Raw genomic sequence first — 25,242 nt, 5'->3', positions numbered from 1 at the left:
AGACAGAGGCAGACAGGATTCAGGAAGCTGGATGAGCACAAGGAGGCAGCACCCTCCAGGAGTGGGCCTGGGCCCAGGGGGCCCAGGATCTGGGCCAGGGGCAGCCACTCTGACGGCTGGTATCTCAGAAGCCTGGATATGAAGTCTCGGGCTCCCAAAGACATTGTTACAGGAAACTTCACATCCAGCTTAAGGATGCGTCTGTATGTCTCAGTGTGAGAGACGCTCTCGAAGGGTGGATTTCCCACCAGCAGCTCATAGCAGAGCACCCCAAAGTGTTGCACTGCCAGTTTCTGCACAGATTTTTTTTTAAAGATTTATTTATTTATGTGAAAGGCAGAGTTATAGAGAGGCAGAAGCAGTGAGAGGTCTTCCATCTGCTGGTTCACACCCCAGATGGCTACAATGGCCAAAGCTGAGCTGATTCAAAGCCAAGAGCCTTGGAGCTTCTTCCAGGTCTCCCATACAGGTGCAGGGGCCCATGTACATGGGCCATCTTCCTCTGCTCTCCCAGGCCATAGCAGAGACCTGGATTGGAAGTGGAGCAGCTGAGACTCAAACCAGTGCCCATATGGGATGCTGGCACTGCAGGTGGCAGCTTTACCCACTATGCCACAGTGCCAGCCCCTCTGCACAGCTTTATCTTGCAGTTGCATCACCATTCTATATCAATGAAACCAAGAACACACTACTATTTCTATACCTATAATGAAAGCCAGAGACATTAATAATCTTTCTGCCAGAAAACTTCCAGTCCAAACCAGGAGTGGAGTTATGAATTCAGGCTTAGTGTGGATGGGGCTGGCACTATCGTGTGGAGGGTAAAGCCACCACCTGCTTCACCAGCCTGTGTCCTAGATGGGCACAGGTTCAAGTTTCAGCTGCTCCACATCTGATCCATCTCCATGCTGAGATACCTGGGAAAACAGCAGAGGTTGGCCTAAGTGCTTGGGCCCCTGCACCCACTTGGGAGACTCGGAAGAAACTCCAGGCTCCTGACTTCAGGTCAGCCCAGCTCTGGCTGTTGCAGTCATTTGGGGAATAAACCAGCAGGTGGAAGATATTTTTGCCTCTCTCTCTCTCTCTCTCTCTCTCTCTGTAACTCAGTTTTGCATGTAAATGAATAAATCTTTATATTAAAAAAAAAACCTTAGAGTTGGTCTAGACATAGCATTTTAAGACATGTTGAAAACACTTGGCCAGTGTTTAATGTGCAAAATCACACTCTCCATTCTTATCTATAGAACAAAGATGAATAGCTAGTTTTCATATGAATGGAACAGAGATATGGACTAGCTGCAAAGAAAGTTTGGGTAACACAGATTTCTGTATACCTTTTCCACCTTTCTTGAACCCAGGGAAGGCCCAAAATATGTCTTTAATCAATATTCAGACGATCAACATCCCTCTTTCCTAACTCAAGTCAGTGTGAATTGTGACTCTTAACTTTCTCTTAGACATAGGCATGGGTGAGGCCTTTGAGTTTAGCATTCTGTGCTAAGATACACTGTAGCAATGCTACTCCTTCCAAAGTTTCCTGGGGAGTTACTGCTGCATATTCAGCATGTGATTCTTGTCTGTGAAACTGTTTCCACCCATGATTGTTTCTGGTCTGTAGTTTCTAAAGCAAAGGACGTTTCTTCCAAGGGCCATCTGTATATCTATACCATTATTCACAGGCCATACCAAATTATCAATGTAAGATTTAGCCTGGGGGCCAACACTGTGGTGTACTGGGTAAAGCCACTGCCTGAAGTGCTAACATCCCATATGGTCACTGGTTCAAGTCTTGGCTGCTCCACTTCTGACTCAGCTCTCTGCTATGGTCTGGGAAAGCAGTTAAAAGATGATCCAAATCCCTGGGCCTCTACACCTGCTCAGGAGACCCAAAAGAAGCTCCTGGCTTCTGACATTGGATTGGCCCAGCTCCTACCATTGTGGCCATGTGGGGAGTAAAACAGTGGATGGAAGACCTCTCTCTCTCTCTCTCTCTCTCTCTCTCTCTCTCTCTCTCTCTCTTGCTTTCTCTCCCTCCCTCTGCCTTTCAAATAAATAAATAAATCTTTAAAAAAATTTAGCCTGCTATAGGTTTATTGAATTTCAAATCCCATTTGCAGTTGCCTTAGCACTGTCAGACCAAGTAATTTCATGGGCTTTTTATGGCCTACGCTATGGATGTTCCCTACTCCTGCTAAAGGGACATTTGTTAGATCTAGCCTGCTAGTACACACTTGTTGAATGTCATGATAATTCACATATATGTGTCCCAGAGAGGTCTCATGGCAAGATGAGTGGACCATCTTCTACTGCTTTCCCAGGCAATAGCAGAGAGCTGGATCAGAAGTGGAGCAGCTGGGACTCAAACCTGTGCCCATATGGGATGCTGGCACTGCAGGCAGTGGCTTCACCTGCTATGCCACATTGCCAGCCCACTTTTACATAATTTCTATGACATTTAAATCAATAACATATCCATGTTAATATAACAACATTTAGCATGATTTTGTATAACAGAACTTTATATAAACTCCAAAGAGACTAAGTAGCTATTACCTCTATAAGATGAGATGCATATCCTTTGACATATCCAAGGGTCCAGCTAGAAATCTCAAGGTCAAAATGCTCAGAACCTTGATCCTGAGAAATCCTATCAAGAATGCAAAAAGGGCTTTCAAATGTTTGGTCAAAACTTCTCTTGTCATGAACTGTATGGAATCCTCTCTGGATTTGGGGGACCAAAAATTGGGAATTTCTTACACCCAGGGGGCTGAAGCTCATGGCTCTAAGGCAATCACCATGCTGAAAAATGACTATATTGACTCCTCAGGTACCCTAGTCTCTACTGTGGATAGCATATTGATTGGCAGAGTGCTTTGCTTGCACACTAGAGTTTCTCACCTGATTTCACTCAGATTTAAAAGCTGTAGGAAATCATGGGAGTAGCCATTAGGAGCTTAGGTCTCCAGACATCACCAGTCACTGGGTTCCACATTCCCCTTCCTTCCCACTACTAAGTTCAGCAAAGTCAAAGAAAAAGGGTAGCTTTTTGTATTTCCTTTCTGAAAACATCAATGCTAAAAACATTTAAGTGAAGTCTTCTTTAGAAATTTCAAGTTGGATGGGCCAGCGCTGTGGCTCACTTGGTTAATCCTCTGTCTGCAGTGCTGGCATCCCCTATGGGCACCAGGTTCCAGTCCAGTTCTGCTGTGGCCCAGGAGGGCAGTGGAGGATGGCCCAAGTGCTTGGGCCCCTGAACCCGCATGGGAGGCTAGGAAGAAGCACCTGGCTCCTGGCTTCAGATTGCTGCGGCTCCGGCCATTGGGGCCATTTGTGGAGTGAACCAACAGAAGGAAGACCTTTCTCTCTGTCTATCTCTCTCTCACTATCTATAACTCTACCTGTCAAATAAAAAAAAGAAAAGAAATTTCAAATTGGAAAGAACATTTATCCAAGGTCCATGATCTAGATAGCTGATTATTTTTAGCATCTTTAAGCAAGAATTGTTAATGAGGTTGTTTTTTTTTTTTTTTTTTTTTTGACAGGCAGAGTGGATAGTGAGAGAGAGACAGAGAGAAAGGTCTTCCTTTTGCCATTGGTTCACACTCCAATGGCCACCACGGCTGGCGCACTGCGGCTGATGCACCGCACTGATCCAAAGGCAGGAGCCAGGTGCTTCTCCTGGTCTCCCATGGGGTGCAGGGCCCAAGCACTTGGGCCATCCTCCACTGCCGTCCCAGGCCACAGCAGAGAGCTGGCCTGGAAGAGGGGCAACTGGGAAAGAATCCTGCACCCCGGCCAGGACTAGAACCCAGTGTGCCGGCGCCACTAGGTGGAGGATTAGCCTAGTGAGCCGCAGCACTGGCCGTTAATGAGCTTTTAATCTTAGAGCACCAAAGTGTTCCAAGTTTCAGTGAAGCACCACAGAATTCAAAGGAAATCTCATCAATCTCTTCCTAGCAGTTTATTCCCTGACAGTCACCTCCCAATAAAAGCAGCCAAAAGAACTTCTAAGATCACAGACACACATTAATGGAGCCACATTCCAAGTCCATGTTTATAAATTAGCTTTTAAATGGTCGGGGATTGGGGTAGTAATCTTAACTCTCCATGCACAAGTCCACAAAACAAGACAAGCTGTGTGCCAAGAAAGAGGAGACAGAGCATGGAGCCACAGGCGGGCCAGGTTTATTCAGAAGGTTGATTCACTCCAAGGTGAATGCATGGCAGAGAGTTCCCAGCAAACACAGCAAAGAGAGAACCCCCTGTCTTACAGACTCGTGCTTTATATAGCACAAAGTGGTGGGAAGGAGCTTGGAGGTCTGAGCTAAAGCAGGGCTGCTGAGATAGAGAAGAGCTTGGGCTAGACTTAAAGGTTCTTTGAGGTCACAGTGTGAGCTGGGAGGGGTTTGGGCTGAGGCTGAACTCTGAGGCTGAGCGCTGAGATAGCGGGAGACAGCTTGGGAGGAGTGGGGGAGATCTCAGGCTGATAGCAGAGTTTTCACATGGTCTTGTGTCCAAAAGTTGAGGCAGGGCAAGGCTGGTCAAGGTGGAGGGGGGGAGAGGCTGCATTAGCAAGACAGAGAAACAGGGGACTGCTTGTTGTGTAGGTGAGAGGTCAACATGGACATAAGGATTTTTGTCCTTTCTCCATCACTGTGTATGACAAAGTCAGAATAAAGCAGACTTTGGTGGGAAATTTCTGATATAAATTCTATAATAAAATTTAGCCAATTACAATCTTTTAAAAGCAGTTTGGATAGATTTCTGTGGGTGATCCCATGGGACTGCCTGCTCTGCCCATGCAGGAGGTTGAGAGGGCATGGTGCGCTATGCCTCCCAGGAGGGACCCCACAGCCTGGCTGCTGGCAGGTGGCAGGAGCTCCAGGCCCATTTCCTCCATCCCCTCTTCATGTTGGAAGCCTTGTGGCTGTGCTTTTGTGGTTCATAAACAGAGAGCTGATAAGCAACTCCCAGACGAGGGCTGGTTGCACAAAGGAGCCCAGGGGCCTATGTGTGCTACGTGACCTATAAGTCAATTAGTTAGAGGCCTTTTGGCATGCTGCCCTTCTGCTCTATAGACTCGCTGTTGCCACCCAAGGTTTTTTCTTCCCCTCTTCCCCTTTAAATTCTGAGCCTGATTGCTAAAAACAGACAGGCTCATCAGGCCTGTCTCCAGTGTTTCTTGTGGAGAGATGCTGTTGCTCTTCCAGCCCAACAGCTGAGGGTCTCACACAAAGAGACCACAGATGTCAGCCTTTAGATAATGGGATTCATGTTTGGCTGCCTTTCAGCTGGGAACCTGAGGAAATGTCTAGCAAGGGTAAATGCCATAGGAGTTGTCAGAGACCTAGTAGAGAAAATGATGTGCACCACCAAAGGCAAAATCCAGCTCTAATGACAGAACTCCCAATCCCCAATGTGGGGCCACACATTTAGCATCTTTCACGCCAGCAAGGAGTACTTACATTTTGCAAGAACTCTCAGTCAAGTCTCAAGCTATGTGCATGCCTATATTTGTTTTAAGCAAATATCATTTGTTGGCCATTTGTAGGAAAGACAAGGAGAATATTAGCCACATTAGGCCCTTTATTCACAGGTTCCAACATCATTACTACCACCAATTCAGATTTAAGAAGAGGTCAATTGCTAACCTTGGGTGTGCATCTTGGGGAAGGGGCAAAGGAGATGCTGTGTTTCCTGTCTCTTTGCTCATTTTCTAGCCTGCAAACCTTTCTTCTTCTCTAGTAGCCCCAGGTAAGAAATCAGCCTGCTTCACTTGCTCATAGGTCATTCTTGAAAATCCCATGGCCCACTCTCCCTCTGTCAGACCCTCGTTCATATCAGACATGTGAGTGAACACATGGGACAGCACCCAACATTGCACATATGGTTGTCATTATGACCCACAACCTGCATACATTAGCCAGAATCTCATCTGGTGGTCTCTCAGCATCACCCACCCAGGCTGTTGCACTCAACTCGGGCTCATCTATGTTCAGAGGAGCATAACAGGAAGGACATGTAGTCAGGAGGCCACCCTGCCTTGCAGGACTACCCCTGCCACATCACCTTCTGAAAATATTGTTGCTATGGCAACTTTCCAACCTTGAGGCCAGTGCTTCATACTTCCTCTGACTGTAGGTCTATACACATCCCTTGGCCTCATCAGGCACTCCAGGAGCAGACGCGCTCTATGCACACTGCAATGCTGGCCAGGCAGAGGCAGGATTAGCTCAAACCACTGCCACCAGTCATCTCTGATGTGTCAACAGCTGCAGCCAGTACCACGAGGCCACAGCTCACAGCACATCTGTGACCATCCTTCTCTGTGGGCAGCTGTGTGATGCGGCAAGCCTCCGAGTCTTCTGATGGATCCTTTAACCAATGGGCTCTAGAGGGGCTGGGCTTTCCCTCCCCAAATGTTTTCTACACTGTCAAGACAGTGCCTGCCCAACTCTGGTCTTAGAGGATTTGTCATTGTTAGAGCATGCACTCAAGAGGTGGGTGGCTGGGCACTTCTGAAGTGTGAACAGGATTTTTTTTTCTTTTTTTTCTCTTTTTTTCTGCTTTGTAAGGAGGACTCTATGGTTGAGCATGACCGAAGTCCCTGCCTCAGTTTTCTCACCTTCAAGTACACCCATGACGCGAGAACAGATTCATGAGTCTTCCATTTACATGATACCTCAAGATTCTGTTCATTCAGCCATTCACATTCACATGTGCCCTGTGATGTGGGGCTATGGGAGGTCTGGTGGCTTGAGAGGTTTATGCTAAGAAGACAAGGCCAGAAAAGAGCCTTCCTCTGAAAGAGGGAATCTCAGGGTTAAAAATATTCTGGCTTCAAATGTGGGGAGCTCCCACAGTCCCCTCAGCCAAAGCCAGAGATGATTTTCTCTTCCTTGGTTATGCCTCTCTGCAAAGACATGGGCACTAGGATAGAAGTTGGGAGATCCCAGCCTAGTCCAGGTTAATTGACAGCCTGCCAGTCAAGATCCATGTGCTGATCCCAGCTTTAGTTACCAAGCTTCTACCTACCATCTGCCTATTTTCATTTCATACAATGTTGTCATTTCTGGGCTCTGCTACCTCTGAGATCTGACTCTTTTTTTAAAAAAAGATTTATTTATTTATTTGAAAGTCAGAGTTACACAGAGATAGAAGGAGAGGCAGAGAGAGAAGAGGTCTTCCATACACTGGTTCACTTCACAGTTGGTGGCTGCAATAGGCAGAGCTGCACCGCTTAGAACCCAGGAGCCAGGAGATCCCTCCAGGTCTTCCCATGAGGGTGCAGGGGCCCAAGGGCTTGTGCCATCTGCTTTCCCAGTCCACAGCAGAGAGCTGGATCAGAAGTGGAGCAGCTGGGAATTGAACCAGTGCCCATATGGGATGCTGGCACTGCTGGGGGTGGCTTTACCCTCTACACCACAATGCCAGCCCTGAGATCTGACCTTAACCTGGTGGTTCCTGCCTTATGGGCATGGCATCCACAAATGATGTAGGTGATTGTATTGTGCACCTACAACTTTTGTCACATTGTTTTTAATTATCTATGTCCTTGTCATCCATCTACCAGGACTGAAATTGCCTTTAGGGTAATCATGATATTCACATTATTCATGTTGCATCAATTATACCCCAGGAGAGTACCAGGCATAATGCAGACAAGTCACCCCTGTCTCCATTCATCCTCGGCTCCTCATTCCCACAGTGCTAGGGGCTCTTGCTCTTCTCCTCCTCCTCCACCATTTCCTCTGCACAGCTACCACCACCATGAGTCCCTCACACACCTTGCTCCTATACTCCCTCTGACCCCATACGCTCTCCAGTTCCAGTGGATCCAAACAGGATGACATATCAAGTGTGGAGGATTAGTTGTACTCATGAAGCAAAGCTACAGTGCTCCCCTATCACTAAGTGAATTGTGGATGTTGGACTTGAAAGCTCTGATTCTTGTGCTCAGTTCTATGGTCCTAGAACAACTGAGAGTATGGCAGAAATTAAGGAGATGCCTGCCTGCATATCACATTCAGTTAGGAGCCACAGAGCTCTCTGCAGCATTGTTGTTGGAGCCCTTTCCATTTATCCACTGCTCAAACCTATTGTTTTCTTTTCTGCTTTGTGTCCATCCACTCATATCAGAGTAGCCAGGACAGAGTGAGTTTTTATGAGTCAGGATGGTGAGCCAGTGGCTAGACACCTTACTTGGACTTTATAATGTGCATTTTGGCTATTCCAGGAAATTGTTTTTGAAAAGATTTATTTATTGATTTGAAATAGTTACACAGAGAGAGAAGGAGAGGAAGAAAGAGAGGGAAAGGTCCTCCATCCGTTGGTTCATTCCCAATTGGCTGCAATGGCCAGAGCTGTGTCAATCTGAAGCCAGGAGTCAGGAGCCACTTCCAGGTCTCCCACATGGGTGCGGGAGCCCAAGGCCTTGGGCCATCTTCTACTGCTTTCCCAGGCCATAGCAGAGAGCTGGATCAGAAGTGGAGCAGCCAGGACTTGAACCGATGCCCATATGGGATGCCACACTGCAGGTGGTAGCTTTACCCACTATGCCATAGTGCCGGCCCCTCTCTAGGGAAATTTTTTTTACTTCTTTCCTGCTTAATTGTGCTTTAGTTACCTAAGGTTGGTGAATATATAAATTGTGAATTAGCGAGGTATTCCAAATTTAGCTTTGAATTATATGATTTTGTGGGTTTTTTAACAACTTTTTTATAAATATTGACCATTACTACTCTTTTTAAAAAATATTTATTCATTTATTTATTTATTTATTTGAAAATCAGAGTTACACAGAGAGAGGGGAGGCAGAGAGAGGGAGAGAGAGAGCTCTTCTATCTGATGGTTCACTCTCCAATTGGCCACAATGGCCAGAGGTGTTCTGATTCGAAACCAGCAGCCAGGAGCCTCCTCCAGGTCTCCCATGTGGGTGCAGGGGAGCAAGTATCCTCTACTGCTTTCCCAGGCCACAGCAGAGAGCTGGATTGAAAGTGGAGCAGCCGGGTTTCGAATAGGGGCCCATATGGGATGTTAACTTGCTGCGCCAAACTTGCTGCGCCACAGCGCAAGCCCCTGAATTTTACTTTTTTATTTAGACCTTTCTTATACACATGGATTATGTCTTCTAGTCTCTAAGTAACTGCATCATAATGAGGACCATTGTAGATTGTAGCAGTTAAAAATATTTGGCTTGATGATCAACATAAGGCTTATAGATAGTAGCTACCCATGAGATTGTGTCTTGGATTTAGGGGAAGTTTATAAGTCAGTTGTAGGTAGCCTTTTATTACTGATGAACATGAATGTACTGAGAACTCCTTGTCCATTAAATAATAAAATCCAAATGAAGATTTACACATGAGTTCCCTCCTGCCTTCATCTACCACTGAAATCCTGTTGTTTCTGCCATTTGGATCTCTCTGTAATCGGTTGCCTCTTCTTCATTCCCACTACCACCATACCTTGGTTCAGGTCCTACTAAATTACCATTGATATACTTTTTAATTGACCTCTCTGCTTTTTGTTTTTCTTACCTTTGTGTCAAAAACCTCTTAGTTCATCCCAACTTTTTCTGATTGCTCAGGTTCTCTTGCTCCAATATCTAGGAAAATCATGTTGCTGGTAGTTCTTTCAACACACCACACAAAAGAATGCTCAGTAAATGCTTACTAAATAGTGAATGGAATGCCTTACAAAGCTAGGGTGAACATTTAACCTGCTTGGCCCTGGATGGTTTCTGCTTATACATTTCAGCCCTGTGTCATTATTAATATATCTCTTTTATTATCAAAGTTGTCTCTGAGCAACAAATTATACATTCATCTAATTGTGTCTGTTATCAAATAGATATCTATTTCACTGTCTCTTCAACTAGGTAGTTATTGGGGATCAAAAATTGTATTTGTTTAATTTTTATAGCCTCATTTATTCATTCAGCTAACAGAATGACTATCAAGATGCTGAGTTTTAATGTCAAAGCAAACATGTTTCTTGCCCTCCTGAATTTTCAATCTGGCAAGAAAAAGCAGTCTACACAAAGAATATTGCCTGACATAATAAACATTAGAGTGAAATGAATGGATCCATTTAAGCATTCCTAATCCAGCAATTCTAATCCCATGAATTATAATTGACAGAAGTAATCAAAAATAGAACTCCATGTCATCCTGCTTCCATTTACATTTCTACTTAAAATCTTAAAAATCAAACACCACACATATACCTAAGAATGCATAATATTTACACTATCTTGATATTAAACTTGAGAAAAATAACCATACAGCAATAGCAACTTTGAACCTCCTTTCTTTTTTAGATAAGTTATAATCCTATGTGTTTCTCTACAGTGAAGATTAGGATTGTAGATACTCCTCCTCTCCCTCACTTTTTATTTTAGAGATGAGAAATCTTGGGTTTTAGAAACTGAGCCCCAAGACAAAAGAAATATTTCTTTTTTTAAAGAAGATTTTTTTTTATTTGAAAGGCTGAGTTACAGAGAGGCAGAGGCAGAGAGAGAGAGAAGTCTTCCATCCACTTGTTCACTCCCCAAATGGCTGCAATAGCCATAGTTAAGCTGATCCAAAGCCAGGAGCCAGGAAATTCTGGGTCTCTGATGTGGATGCAGGGTCCCAGGCATTCAGGCCATCTTCTACTGCTTTCCCAGGCTAGAGCAGAAAGCTGGATTGGAAGTGGAGCAGCAGGGACTTGAACCAGCCCCTATAAAGAATGTCGGTGCTGAAGGCAGAGGCTTAGCCCACTATGCCACAGTGCTGGTCCTGAAAGATTTCTTAAACCAATATTTCACTTTGGCCTTTAACCTAGACTTTTTTTTACCATACTTCCATGGGCAAATTTAATTCGAATCTCTTTCCACCTCAGCTTTCTCTTTGTAAATTGAGAATACGGTCTCCAGAATTAACCTGAGGTATAATTGATACAAAGTAAGGCATTTACTCTGTTAATCTGGCCCCTAGAAGATACTTGGCAATGTTAGTCCTGTATCCAGTTCTCTTTTTTTTTTTTTTGTACTTGGTGAATTAGAGGGTGGTGTAAAATACTTTGAAAAGAACCACAAATAAAAGACACAAGTAAAAATTGTATTCTCAAATCTAGATGTTAAACTGTGCCGTGTACACCTGTGCTGAGAGTTACATTGAAATCCTTGTCATGGGTTACTTGAGAGAAGCTGTGCAGGAATAAAGCAGCAGGGGATTTTCCTGAGAAACAGCGTGTGTGAGGGAACCGGGATTTGGGACTCAGCAGCAGTGGCTGTCACTTCATAAGATTTTGTTCAAGAAAGGAAGAACAGCAGCTGACCCTCGAGATCTGGGGTGGGAAGGAAGGGAAGGAGGGATGGAAACAAAAGCAAACGCCCTCTGGTTCCCAGCCTGTCTCCACCCACCCCGTACTGAAGTCCTAGGAGAGGGCCAGTAAGTCTATCTAGGAATGCCCTGGCCTGGACTCCATTTCCCAGAGTCACCTGGTGCTCTAACGTTTTCCGTGCTCTGAGCGCCTGTGCGTGTGCATGTGGGAGAACGTACGCATGCGCGTGCCTTTCCCTGTGGCCCGGGGGTTGAGAACAGAGGAAGTTCATTTACTGATCAGAGTGTGCCCTGAGAGGCCGCACCGCTCCTTCTCCCACATTCCCTGGGGAGTCTTGCTCTGCAAGTGCAATTGCAGGCGGTTCGGGAGCACACACCCCAGACCTGCCGCCCGCTGCTTCTGTGCCTCTGCATCTGCCACCGTGGGCCCCAAGTTCCAGCGACTTCTCCTGTCCCACACTTTCCGCTTTGCTCTCCAGGTGTCCTGAAGAAAGGGGACGTGCTCCCGAGAGTTTCCACGGCAAGTATGGAGAACAGGAAGGGGCATCTATGCGTGTGTGGGAGAGGGTGGGTGCGATGGCGGGTAGCGGCTCCCAGACATTGATCACTTGGTTCTCAGTGATCCTGGGAGCGCCTCTGGCAGAGTCAAGGCTGGAACCCAGGTGTTGTGTCTCCCACCGCCGCTTCCCAGTCTCCCGATGCACGGCCAGTCCCACGGGCTGCCTCGCTCAAATTCTCCTTACAGTACACTGGACGAGGAACGGCACCAGCAGGGCAGTTGAGAGCATGGCAAAGGAAGGAGTCCCATTCCCTAGATTTAAATTAGCCCAGTTCTCATTTAGGGTGGGTCAGAGAATGCCTTCTGGCTGGGCTTCCAGCAATACCCCATGGTTGTTCCAGCTGGGTGGGGCCCAGTGGCCCCCAGGCTGGACCCTGTGGACACATCTGACAGCCAGGGCGCTTTGAGTTTGGCTGTATTTCCCAGCGGCAATGTGAAGCTTGTGCAGTAGCTTAGTAGACTGATCTCTCCTCCGTGTTTAATTAACAGACTCTTTTTCAATCTGGAGCTTGAGGCCATGGAAATGTAGCTGATTTATTTTCCTGCTTTTCGATTTCTGTCTTCAACCCTTTTTTCTTATGTTATTAGGGATGTCAACTATTATTACCTGCTGCTAATCCCTTTGCAAAGTGAGAAGTGAACTGAAATTAATGCAAGTCTACCGTGTGAGTTAATAATGAGCTACTTTAATATGGATTTTCATAAAATGGAGAGCTATGAAGACATAAATACAGAAAAGTAGCAATTTTTCTCTTCTAGTTCTTTAAAGTGACTCAATGCTCCACCAAGCTGATTATCTTACAGTCCATATGGTTTTAATTAAGAGGGTCAGTTACTTTTTAATTTATTTATTTATTTATTTGAAAGGCAGAGTTACAGAGAGGCAAAGGCACAGAGAGATAGAGAGGTCTCCCATCTGCTGGTTCACTCCCTAGATGGTCACAATGGCCAGAACTGCATGGAAGTCAGGAGCCAGGAAATTCTTCCAAGTCTCCCACACAGATGCAGGGGACCAAGCATTTGGGCCATCTTCCACTGTTTCCCCAGGCCATAGCAGAGAGTGGAGCAGCCAGGTCTCGAACCAGCACCCTTATGGTTTTACCTGCTCAGCCACACACCAGCTTCAAATTACTTTTCTTATTCTGAGTTCTGTGTTTAACCCCATGCCATTTTCAACATGGGAGGATATTAATGACAGATTTTCATAATGACTGTGGTCTATGGAAGCCTTTATACAAGGTGTTAATGTGAGGAGGGGTAAGGAAGAAAAGAGAAAATATGCTCCCCTCCCCCCACAGAGATAGTATACTATACTTTTACTATACACAGTATAGTAAAAGATGTGGCTTTGGGCTGGCACTGTGACTCAGTATGTTAATCCTCTGCCTGTGGTGCCAGCATCCCATATGGGCACCCGTTTGAGTCCCAGCTGCTCCTCCTCTGATCCATCTCTCTGCTATGTCCTGGGAAGGCATGTGGGGGGTCTCCATGTGGGAGACCCAGAAGAAGCTCCTGGCTCCTGGCTTTAGATTAATGCAGTTCTTCTGGCCATTTTGGCCAACTGGGGAGTGAACCAGCAGAAGGAAGACCTTTCTGTCTGTCTCAATATTTGTATTTCTACCTCTCAAATAAATAAATAAAACATCTTTAAAAAAAAAGAGACATGTGGCCCTAAAAACTATTGCTATAGACTAATTTTCAGTATAATGAAGTTATCACTTGATTAACTGAGTGGCTCATAGATTCTGTTAGAGTCCTGTTGTCACCAGATTATTAATCTGTGAAACTCATTTAGCATAGTAAGGTTGCCTAGGAAGTAAAAATAGAAAGTGAATCCTGGATAGAGGTTGTTAGGGTAACAACATCTTCCTCTGAAACCCAGTGTGTTTTTGAACTTTTCTCCCATGTACTCCCTATCACAGTGCTTGCGAGTGGACAAGCAGTTACGTGTTTCTGCTGAAAAGAGCTGCTTCACACCCAGGAAACAACTGTAAGACACTTTCTCAGCAACTATGTTGTGTGTACATTAATATGAACTTGAAAGGGCCGGCGCCGCGGCTCACTAGGCTAATCTTCCACCTAGCGGCGCTGGCACACCGGGTTCTAGTCCCGGTCGGGGTGCTGGATTCTGTCCCAGTTGCCCCTCTTCCAGGCCAGCCCTGTGCTGTGGCCAGGGAGTGCAGTGGAGGATGGCCCAAGTGCTTGGGCCCTGTACCCCATGGGAGACCAGGAAAAGCACCTGGCTCCTGGCTCCTGCCATCGGATCAGCGCGGTGCGTTGGCCACAGTGCGCCGGCCACAGCAGCCATTGGAGGGTGAACCAATGGCAAAAGGAAGACCTTTCTCTCTGTCTCTCTCTCTCACTGTCCATTCTGCCTGTCAAAAAAAAAAAAATATGAACTTGAAAACAGCCAAGAACAGGATTCCTGGACTACTCAGGCTAACTCACTGTCCTTGGCACATCATTCCCTGCTCTGCTATAAGTTTCTGGCAAGTTAGGAGAGATATGTTTCACACAAGAGACATAATCTGGTAATGTAGCAGTGATGTCTTTAAGGAAAGGTGGCATATGAGGAAGCAGTCTGATGGTGTCCATTCATTTTCCCATTTTTTTTTTCTGACAGGCAGAGTTAGACAGTGAGAGAGAGAGACAAACAGAAAGGTCTTCCTTCCATTGGTTCACCCCCCAAATGGTTGCTACGGCTGGCACGCTGCACTGATCCAAAGCCAGGAGCCAGGTGCTTCTCCTGGTTTCCCATGCGAGTGCAGGGCCCAAGCACTTGGGCATCCTCCACTGCCTTCCTGGGCCACAGCAGAAAGCTGGACTGGAAGAGGAGCAACTGGGACAGGACTGGCACCCCAACTGGGACTAGAACCTGGAGTACCGGCACCACAGGCAGAGGATTAGCCTAGTGAGCCATGGCTGCAGCCCATTCATCTCCCCATTAATAACTTTCATTGATGTCTACCACAGGGTGGCAGAAGGCAATCATCCTTCTGAATTGCATCAAGCCAGGAGGATTCATCGACAGTTTATCTGAGCTTTCTTTGTATGAGGAAATAACCAAAATACTACATTGTATACAGGGTATTTTCTTTTAGATCAATTTTATTTACTTGAAAGGCAGATTTACAGAGAGATTGAAAGAGAGGTCTTCCATCTGTTGGTTCACTCCTCAAATGGCCACAATGACTTGGGCTGGGCCAGGTGAACCCAGGAGCTTGGAGCTTCTTCTGGTTCTCACACTTGATTTCAGGGGCCCAAACACTTGGGCCATCATCCTCTGCTTTCCCAGGTGAATTAGTAGGGAGCTATATTGGAAATGGAGCAGCCACGTCTTGAACCAGTGCCCATGTGGGGTGCTGGCACTGCCAGGGTCTGCTTAACTTACTATACCAGTCCCATGTGCATTTTTTCAATGGGGGAGGGGTTAATTTTTTTTCTAATATCACTCTCAAAATGAAGATTATAATGTGTAGTAGATGATGATTTTGGTTATATTTTGAGTTTCATTAAATTTCTATATTTTTGAAGTTAATGAGTACTAGTAGTTATTTTTTTAAAAAGATTTATTTATTTTACTTGAAAGTCAGAGTTACAGAGAGGAGAGGCAGAGAGAGAGAAGTCTTCATCTGCTGGTTCACTCCCCAGTTGGCTTCAGTGGTCGGAGCTGTGCCGATCCAAAGCCAGGAGCCAGGAGCTTCTTCTGTGTAGTAGTTATGTTATGTTATCCTTGCTTTGGATAAACAAGCTCTCTCCCATCCCTCAGTTAAAATGCTTTTTAAAATAGGTTTATTTTGAGGGCTGGCATTGTGGCATGGCAGGTGAGGCTGCCACCTACAGTGCTGCCATCTCATATGGGTGCTTGTTTGAGATCCAGCTTTCTGCCGTGGCCTGGGAAAGCAGTGAAAGATGGCCCAAGTTCTTGGGTTCTGCACCCGCATGGGAGACCTGACAGAAGCTTCTGGCTCCTGGCTTCAAGTAAATCCAGCTCTGGCCATTGCAGCCATTTTCAGAGTGAATCAGTGCATGGAAGACTTTTCTCTGTGCCCTGACTCTCTGTAACTCTGCCTTTTAAATAAATAAATAAATTTTTACATGCTTCACCATGGAGCTGGCCCTAAGACCTAACAGGTTTTCTGGGTGCTTATCCTGGGGTTGGTTCACTTTGAGCACTAAGCACAGTTATTCTGTGTGACTGAATATTTCATGTTCCTTCTTATGGAAAAGTTTTTCTCATGTTCTGAGTGATTGGGCTACATATGCCCATAGTGGAAACTAAAACTTAATTTGGCATTTGAACACCCAGAGTGCCGAGTCCTGTAATCTTCTGAATTTAATCAGAAAATATGTTTTGAAACATTTGGTTTATGGGTAGGCAGGGCAGTTTTCCTGGATCCCTGTGAGAATTGATGAACTGATGGTGTGTTTCTACCCCATGTTATATTCTGAAATTTGCTTCCTTTTATTTTCTTAAAATAACTGTATTTGAAATTTGCTCCTGCCTTCTGAAATGTTTGTGCTTCTGTCCTCTTTGTAACCATGGACATGAGTAGACCTTTTCCTTCCCTTTATGATGCTACAAGAGCAATGGGACATTGTAGCTCTCTCCCCTGGCAGCACATCTCCCTCAGTACATCTCTTTGAGTTAGACCCTGGGTTAACTTGGCTGCACAAAAGGCATATACCTAAACCCAGTGTACCTAATGAATGAAAGTCATCATAAAGTCAATATGCCTTGTAAACCTCTCATCTCTTGTTTTGAAATGTGTTTTGAATGTGTCTTTTATGTCAGTGTCTGTAAGCCAGAGATTTCCCACTTAAGGCAGAAGGCTGCTGAGGGACAGCACAACTGTAGCTTTGCTCTGTTACTTTACTGTGGACACTCTCTCACCCTTTCTCTTTATTTTATTAAGATTTAAAATTTTTATTTTAAAGGCAGAGTTACAGAGAAAGAGGCAGAGACAGAAAGATGGGGATCTTGCATCTGCTGGTTCACTCAAGAGACTGCAATGAATAATGATGGCCCAGCCTGGAGATCCAACCCAGTGTCCCATGTTGGTGCAAGGACCCAAGTACTTGTGCCATCTTTTTCTGCTTCCCCAGTTGTGTTAGCAGGGAGCTGGATCAGAAGTGGAACAGCTGTGACTCAAACTGGCACTCATGGGGCTGGCATTGTGGCACAATGGGGAAAGCCACCACCTGCAATGCCAGCTTCCCAGATGAGCAGTAGTTCATGTCTCAGTTGCTCCACTTCTAAACTAGCTCCCTGCTGATGGCCTGAGAAAAGCAGCAGAGGATGACTCAAGTGTTTGGGCCATTGTAACCCATGTGTGAGACCCAGATGAAGTGCCTGGCTCCTGGTTTCTGTGTGGTTCAGCCCTGGCCATTGCAGCCATGTCAGATGGCAGATCTCTCTCTTTTTTAGCATTTATTTATTTGCAAGGCAGAGATAGAGAAAGGGAGAGAATGAGAAAGAGATTTTCCATCTGCTCGTCTACTCCCTAGATGGCTACAATGACCAGAACTGGGCCAGGCCCAAGCCAGGCACTAAGAGCTTCATTCAGGTGTCACACTTGGGTGGCAAGGACCCAGGTATTGGGCCATCTTCTACTTTTCCAGGGCCATTGGAAGAGAGCTGGATCAGAAGTGGAGCAACCAGGACATGAACTGGTGCCTATACCAGATGCCAGTACTGTAGGCAGCAGCTTTACCTGCTAATCCACAATGCCATCCCATCTGACTCTCCCTCCTCTCTATAACTCTGAGTTTTTTTAAGATTTATTTTATTTATTTGACAGAGTTACTGATAGAGATAGAGACAGAGAGGTCTTCAGTCTGCTGGATCACTCCCCAAATGGCCGCAGTGGCCAGATCTGAGCTGATCTGAAGCCAGGAGCCAGTAGCTCCTTCCAGATCTCCATGTGGATATATGGCCAAGGACTTGGGCCATACTGTGCCACTTTCCCAAGCACATTAGCAGGCAGCTGGATTGGAAGTGGAGCAGCCAAGACCTGAACCAGGGACCATATGGAATGCAGCCCAGGGCCTCAATCAGCTGTGCCACAGCACTGGTCCCCAAAACTCTGAGTTTCAAATAAATCAATCTTTTTTAAAGGGTGGACACACATATTGGATCCCAGCATTTTATTTTGTGGTGGCTTAATCCACTGTGCCACAAAGCCAGCCCCACCCTTTATCCTTCTGATGACTGTGTGTCAAGATCTTGGTGATATCTGCTGAACAACTGTTGGTATTAGGTTAAACTCTTCTGTTTTATTTTGGTTCTCATTTGTTGAGTTTATTTTGGCTGCCACTTTTGGGTAGCAAGCTGTGATGTCATCAGTGGCTAAAGCTGCCATGTGTTAGGCTGGCATGGATTCTACTATTCCATTTCTTCAAATAGAAGTGGAAAATGAAATCCAGTGTCCCTCTCTCCCATCCCTCATTTAAAATGCTTTTTAAAATAGGCTGATTTTGAGGACTGGCATTGTGGCATGGCAGGTGAGGCTGCCACCTACAGTGCTGCCATCAAGCTTCCTTTCTTCTCATGTAACAGACCCAGCTGGTCTCTGTGTTTCTCATTTTAGCCCTAAACTATACCAGATTCCTAGAGCAGAAGGAAGCTTATTTTTCAAGGCAGAATTCATAGATGTGGTTGTCCATTCACCTCTGAGAATTAAAGCCATCACTCTGCTTTTTGACTGGTTTTCAGTCTGTGGTGGTGCCCTCTCTCACAGGAAGACAGATTCCTCACATAAGAATACACCTAGGTGGAGAAAACTTTATGGAGTGGGTTTTCCAAAGTGAAATGGAATTCTGGCCTGGACATCCTTGAGATCATGATCAGCAGAGTGGGGAAATTCTTAGCTATGTCCATTCACATCCTTTCCTTTTTGTTCAATGTATTCCTCCCTTACATAGTGCTCTGTGCTCTCCTTCTGTTGCACACACATAAGGTGTGTCTGTGAGGCTGTTTGTGTACTGCTGCAGTATCTGGAGTTGCCTTTGTCTCCCTCTCTAATCAGAAACTCAGATGCAGAGTGAGGAGGGGACTGCCAGCCGGCCACACAGGGTTTGGGCCCCTTGCTCCTTTACTTTTCTTCAGTGCAGGAGCAGCCTTGAACAGAGTTGCACTGGGTAGTATTATTTCTTTTAGATTTGAGTGCTTGGACAGCAAAAGAAATAAATGTATTTTGCTTATAGAAAAGATTGAGGAGGCACTACATAAAGTCAGCAGCAACTTTTTTGTCTCCTGTTACATGTCAAGATGAGTCAGAATATTTAGGGCCATTTGTTAAATTAAAAAAAAATATATTTATTTATTTTTTGACAGGCAGAGTGGACAGTGAGAAAGAGAGACAGAGAGAAAGGTCTTTCTTTTTCCATTGGTTCACACCACAATGGCTCCTGTAGCCAGAGCACCGTGCTAATCCAAAGCCAGGAGCCAGGTGCTTCTCCTGGTCTCCCATGCGAGTGCAGGGCCCAAGCACTTGGGTCATCCTCCACTGCACTCCTGGGCCACAGCAGAGAGCTGGACTGGAAGAGGAGCAACCGGGACAGAATCTGGTGCCCCGACCAGGGCTAGAACCTGGGGTGCCAGCACCGCAGGCAGAGGATTAGCCTGTTGAGCCACGGCGCCAGCCAATATTTATTTGAAAGGCAGAGTTACAAAGAGAGAGAGAGATATAAATCATTTATCCACTGTTTCACACCCCTAATGGCCACAGCAGCTGGGGTTGGAACTGGATTAAAGTCAGGAGCCAGCATCATCTTCTTTTTTTTTTTTTTAACTTTTATTTAATGAATATAAATTTCCAAAGTACAGCTTATGGATTACAATGGCTTCCCCCCCATAACGTCCCTCCCACCCAGGAGCCAGTATCTTCTTCCACATTTCCCATGTGGGAGTAGGAGCACAAGCACCATTCTTTGCAGCTTTCCTAGGCAGATGAAGGAGCTGGATCAGAAGTAGAGCTGCTGTGGCCCGGGAATACAGTGGAGGATGGCCCAAGTCCTTAGGCCCTACACCCGCATGGGAGTCCAGGAGAAGCACTTGGCTCCTGGCTTCAGATCAGCATGGTGCACTGGCTGCAGTGACTATTAGGGGGTGAACCAACTGAAAAGGAAGACCTTTCTCTCTGTCTCTCTCTCACTGTCTACTCTGCCTGTGAAAAAAAATAAATAAATAAAAAGAAGAAGTAGAGCAGGTGGGACATGAACTCATGCACAATATAGAATACCAGCATCACAGGAAACAGCTTTCCCACTATGCTATACCACCTTTTTTTAAATTTTTATTTATTTTATTTTATTTGAGTTAGAGAGATGCAGAAGCAGAGAGAGAGGAAGAAAGGTCTTCCATCTTCTGGTTTACTCCCCAGATGGCTGCAATGGCTGGAGCTACCCTGAACTGAAGCCAAGAGCTGGGAGCCTCTTCCAGTTATCCCACATGTGTGCACGGGCCCAAGGACTTGGGTCATCTTCTACTGCTTCCCCAGTAGAAGAGAGCTGGATCAGAAATGGAGCAGCCGAGACTCAAAGCAGCACCCATAAGGGATGTCAGCAATGCAGGCAGCAGCTTTTCCTGCTAGGGCACAGTACCAGCCCCTCTATTGTCTGTTTTATGGAAATATATATTTATGGGATATTAGAAGGCCATTCAGGCACTCCCTACAAAACATTTTGAAATAATGATTGACAGCCTGCAAGACTGTTTCCAAAGGGAGAGAGCTGCAGGGACAGAGAGGCAGTGATATTGAAAGGGTATGAGGAACAAAGGAAGATGGGAAGGTCAGAAGAAATCTTGAAAAGTATTCCAAAGGATAAAATAATAGGACACAGGTCATTTGTGCAGATTGCCAAAATTAACCACTTCTATTTTAAGGTTTTCCTTTTTTATTTAAATTAGAGATAATTTCTAACATAGTTTGTGATATACTTGACTAACTTTTCAGTTTTTTTCTTACAGATAAGATGTGCTTATAAGATGTAGAGGGGCTGGTACCTATATGGGCCGCAGTTCTAGCCTCAGCTGCTCCTCTTCTGATCTGGCTCTCAGCTATGGCCTGGGAAAACAGTAGAAGATGGCTCAAGTGCTTAGGCCCTTGTACCCAAGGGGGGACAGAAAAGAAGCTCTTGGCTTCAGATCAGTGCAGCTCCATCTGTTATAGCCATTTGCAGAGTGAACCAGCAGATAGAAGACCTTTATCTCTGTCTCTTCCTCTCACTGTCTATAATTTGACCTCTCAAATAGATAAAATCTTAAAAAATAAAATATAGAGAAGCACTGTAATTAAATGCAATAGTACACTCCTAACTATGCAGTTAACATTAATTTTCTTTGTACATTTATTTAATGAATATAAATTTCCAAAGTACAGCTTCTGGATTGCATGGCTTCTCCCCCATAACTTCCCTCCCAACTGCAACCCTCCCCTCTCCCGCTCCCTCTCCCCTTCCATTCACATCAAGATTCATTTTTCATTCTCTTTATATACAGGAGATCAATTTAGTATATATGAAGTAAAGATTTCAACAGTTTGCACCCACACAGAAACACAAAGTGAAAAATACTGAGTACTAGTTATAGCATTAAATCACAAGGTACAGCACATTAAAGACAGAGATCCTACATGAGGAGTAAGTGCACAGTGACTCCTGTTATTGCCTTAACAAATTGACATTCTTGTTTATGGCATCAGTAATCACCCTAGGATCTATTCATGAGTTGTCAAGGCTATGGAAGCATTTTGAGTTCGCCAACTCTGATCATATTTAGACAAGATAGTAGTCAAAGTGGAAGTTCTCTCCTCCTTTCAGAGAAAGGTAGCTACTTCTTTGATGACCTGTTCTTTCCATTGGGATCTCACTCTCAGAGATCTTTTGTTTAGGTCCTCTTTTTTATTTATTTATTTTTTTTGCCAGAGTGTCTTGGCTTTCCATGCCTGAAATACTCTCATGGGCTTTTTAGCCAGATCCAAATGCCTTAAGGGCTGATTCTGAGGCCAGAGTGCTGTTTAGGACATCTGCCATTCTATGAGTCAGCTGTGTATCCTGCTTCTCATGTTGAATCATTCTTTCCCTTTTTTTTTTTATTCTATCGGTTAGTATTTTCAGACACTAGTCTTGTTTATGTTATCCCTTTGACTCGTAGTCCTATCAGTGTGATCAATTTTGAACAGCAATTGATCACTTGGACTAGTGATATGGCATTGGTATAGGCCACCTTGATGGGATTGAATTGGAATCCCCTGGTATGTTTCTAACTCTACCATTTGGGGCAAGTCCAATTGAGCATGTCCCAAATTGTACATCTCTTCCCTCTCTTATTCCCACTCTTATGTTTAACAGGGGTCATATTTCAGTTAATTTTCAACACTTAAGAATAACTGTGTGTTAATTACAGAATTCAACCAAAGTATTAAGTAGAACAGACAAAAATACTAAAAGGGATAAAGTATTAAATTGTACATCAACAGTCAGGGCAAAGGCTGATCAAGTCACCATTTCTCATAGTGTCCATTTCACTTCAACAGGTTTCCTTTTTGGTGCTCGGTTAGTTGTCACCGATCAGGGAGAACCTATGGTATTTGTCCCTTTGGGACTGGCTTATATCACTCAGCATGATGTGTTCCAGATTCCTCCATTTCGTTGCAAATAATCAGATTTCATTGTTTTTGACTGCGGTATAGTATTCTATAGAGCACATATCCCATAATTTCTTTATCCAGTCTACTGTTGATGGGCATTTAGGTTGACTCCAGGTCTTGGCTATTGTGAATTGTGCTGCGATAAATATTAGGGTACAGACCGCTTTTTTGTTTGCCAATTTAATTTCCTTTGGGTAAATTCCCAGGAGTGGGATGGCTGGGTTGAATGGTAGGGTTATATTCAGGTTTCTGAGGAATCTCCAGAGTGACTTCCATAGTGGCTTGACCAGTTTGCATTCCCACCAACAGTGGGTTAGTGTCCGTTTTTCCCCACATCTTGGCCAGCATCTGTTGTTGGTAGATTTCTGAATGTGAGCCATTCTAAGTGGGGTGAGGTGAAACCTCATTGTGGTTTTGAAGTGCATTTCCCTGATTGCTAGTGATCTTGAACATTTTTTCATGTGCCTGTTGGCCATTTGGATTTCCTCTTTTGAAAAATGTCTATTGGGGTCCTTGGCCCATCTCCTAAGTGTGTTGTTTGTTTTGTTGTTGTGGAGTTTCTTGATTTCTTTGTAGATTCTGGTTATTAACCCTTTATCTGTTGCATAATTTACAAATATCTTTTCCCATTCTGTCGGTTGCCTCTTCACTTTCCTGACTGTTAATTTTGCAGTACAGAAACTTCTCAATTTGATGCAATCCCAATTGTTAATTTTGGCTTTGACTGCCTGTGTCTCCAGGGTCTTTTCCAAGAAGTCTTTGCCAGTGGCAATATCTTGCAGGGTTTCTCCAATGTTCTCTAATAATTTGATGGTGTCAGGTCGTAGATTTAAGTCTTTAATCCATGTTGAATGGATTTTTGTGTAAGGTATAAGGTAGGGATCTTGCCTCATGCTTCTGCAGGTGGAAATCCAGTTTTCCCAGCACGATTTATTGAATAGACTGTCCTTGCTCCAGGAATTGGTTTTAGATCCTTGACCAAATATAAGTTCGCTGTAGATGTTTGGGTTGATTTCAGGTGTTTCAATTCTGTTCCAATGGTCTATCCATCTGTTTCTGTACCAGTACCATGCTGTTTTGATTACAACTGCCCTGTAGTATGTCCTGAAATCTGATATTGTGATGCCTATGGCTTTGTTTTTTGTTGTACAAGATTGCTTTAGCTATTCGAGGTCTCCTGTGTCTCCATATGAATTTCAGCATCATTTTTTTCTAGATCTGAGAAGAATGTCTTTGGTATTTTGATTGGTATTGCATTGAATCTATAAATTGCTTTTGGGAGAATGGACATTTTGATGATGTTGATTCTTCCAATCCATGAGCATGGAAGATTTTTCCATTTCTTGGTATCGTCTTCTATTTCTTTCTTTAAGATTTTGTAATTCTCATCGCATTAAATTTTTGTTGAGAAAGGGATGAGCTTTGCTTTATGTGTGTCTTGCTTAGAGCAGAATTTTTATGACTGTATTTGAGATAATTAAAAATAAGTTTCATAGTTGAAACATTGACCATTTTTACTGCTGCAGCCTCCCCCTCACTCTGTATCTGCAGATAGTCCACATGAAGGTACACAGAAAGAGAGGCCTGCATATCTGGAGTAATGCAAATATGCCCTTTGCTGAAACCAGTGGATCAATCCACTGGAGTTCTTTGTGATTCAGTTTGCATTTTTCTGTAGAGTGAAATATAGTGATTTGGGTAAAGTATCTTGTCTCATAGTTGATGATTCCAGTTGTCTTTCTTATCCATCTACCTGGATCACAGGTGATTCCCAAGACAGGTGTTGGGCTCTATGGAAAAAAAAAAAAGTAGCCTCTTCAGAGTTGATGTATTTCTCCTGGAAAATTGGAGAAATGTTTTGTAAGAAGCAGTTCATGGAGGATGTATATTTCCCTAGAAATGAGATTGAAGTAATTCCCTTTACTTGCCCCTCCCTGAGCTAGCTCCTGAGGCTGATTGTTCAGGGCAAGAATGCTAATATTTATAGGCCAATTATGAATGATCCATGTTTGTCTTACATATGAGATGTCTACAGATCTGTTTCTCAAGGCCTTTAAGATAAAATAAGAAAATTTTGCAACAAAAGAGAAGGTTTTCATTGCCTGTTGCCTTGGTCTAGGATCTGTGCATTTATTACCCACTTAGTTCTCTGACTCCTATTGTGAGCACCTCCTAATGGTACTTTTTTGGCCATTCCTGTGTCCAGATTCCTTAATGGGTGGCAGTCTTTGACCAGACTTCCAGTCTGATAACTCAGCCCAAATTGGAGTTGACTAGTTTGTGTAGCCACTTCAGGATTAAGGTGGTCCAAAACTGCCAGTGCCCAATGACTGGGCTGCCTTTAGGCTCACTCAAGAGATAAGACTCTGGGCACAGGTCCCAAATGGCTTTGCTTGGTCCTCTTCCCTTGATCTCCCTGGTGACCAGGCTGATTCTCAGGTAGGCAGGGAACTTGTTGGCTCACAGAAGTCTCCAGATTTCTGTTTTGCATTCACCTGCAAAATATTTGAAAGTTTTCTCTTGGATCTCTAAAGTCCTGAGTAGAGAGTTTTATTTTGTATTGAGATGTGTCTTTATAAAGACAGGTGTCACTGAAGACTGTGTATCCTCAGAATTAACTGAACTCTCCCAGGCCTGCATGGAGTTCCAGGATCCTGGCTTCAGGCTGAACATTGCCTGCTGTTGTGAGCATTTGGGGATGTAC

The 25,242-nt window shown here is 44.5% G+C and overlaps 1 protein-coding gene across 2 annotated transcripts in view; it reads left to right on the top strand.

Moving 5' to 3' along the window:
• Positions 1 to 11,070: 11,070 nt before the first annotated feature.
• LOC103346823 (uncharacterized) overlaps positions 11,071 to 25,242 on the top strand; it is a 61,881-nt gene continuing 47,709 nt past the window's right edge. Inside the window, exon 1 of one of the 2 annotated variants that reach the window (XM_070054806.2) lies at positions 11,071 to 11,851. The gene's annotated coding sequence lies outside the window, so the exon portion shown is untranslated. The remainder of the gene's footprint in view (positions 11,852 to 25,242) is intronic. The other variant, XM_070054805.2, reaches the window with a different exon arrangement.

The sequence above is a fragment of the Oryctolagus cuniculus genome, chromosome 12, assembly GCF_051225735.1.
Source record: "Oryctolagus cuniculus isolate XC-2025 breed Fujian yellow rabbit chromosome 12, ASM5122573v1, whole genome shotgun sequence".
Classification (NCBI taxonomy): domain Eukaryota; kingdom Metazoa; phylum Chordata; class Mammalia; order Lagomorpha; family Leporidae; genus Oryctolagus; species Oryctolagus cuniculus.
The sequence above is the reverse complement of the archived record's forward strand: the minus strand, read 5'-3'. Positions and strand labels throughout refer to the sequence as shown.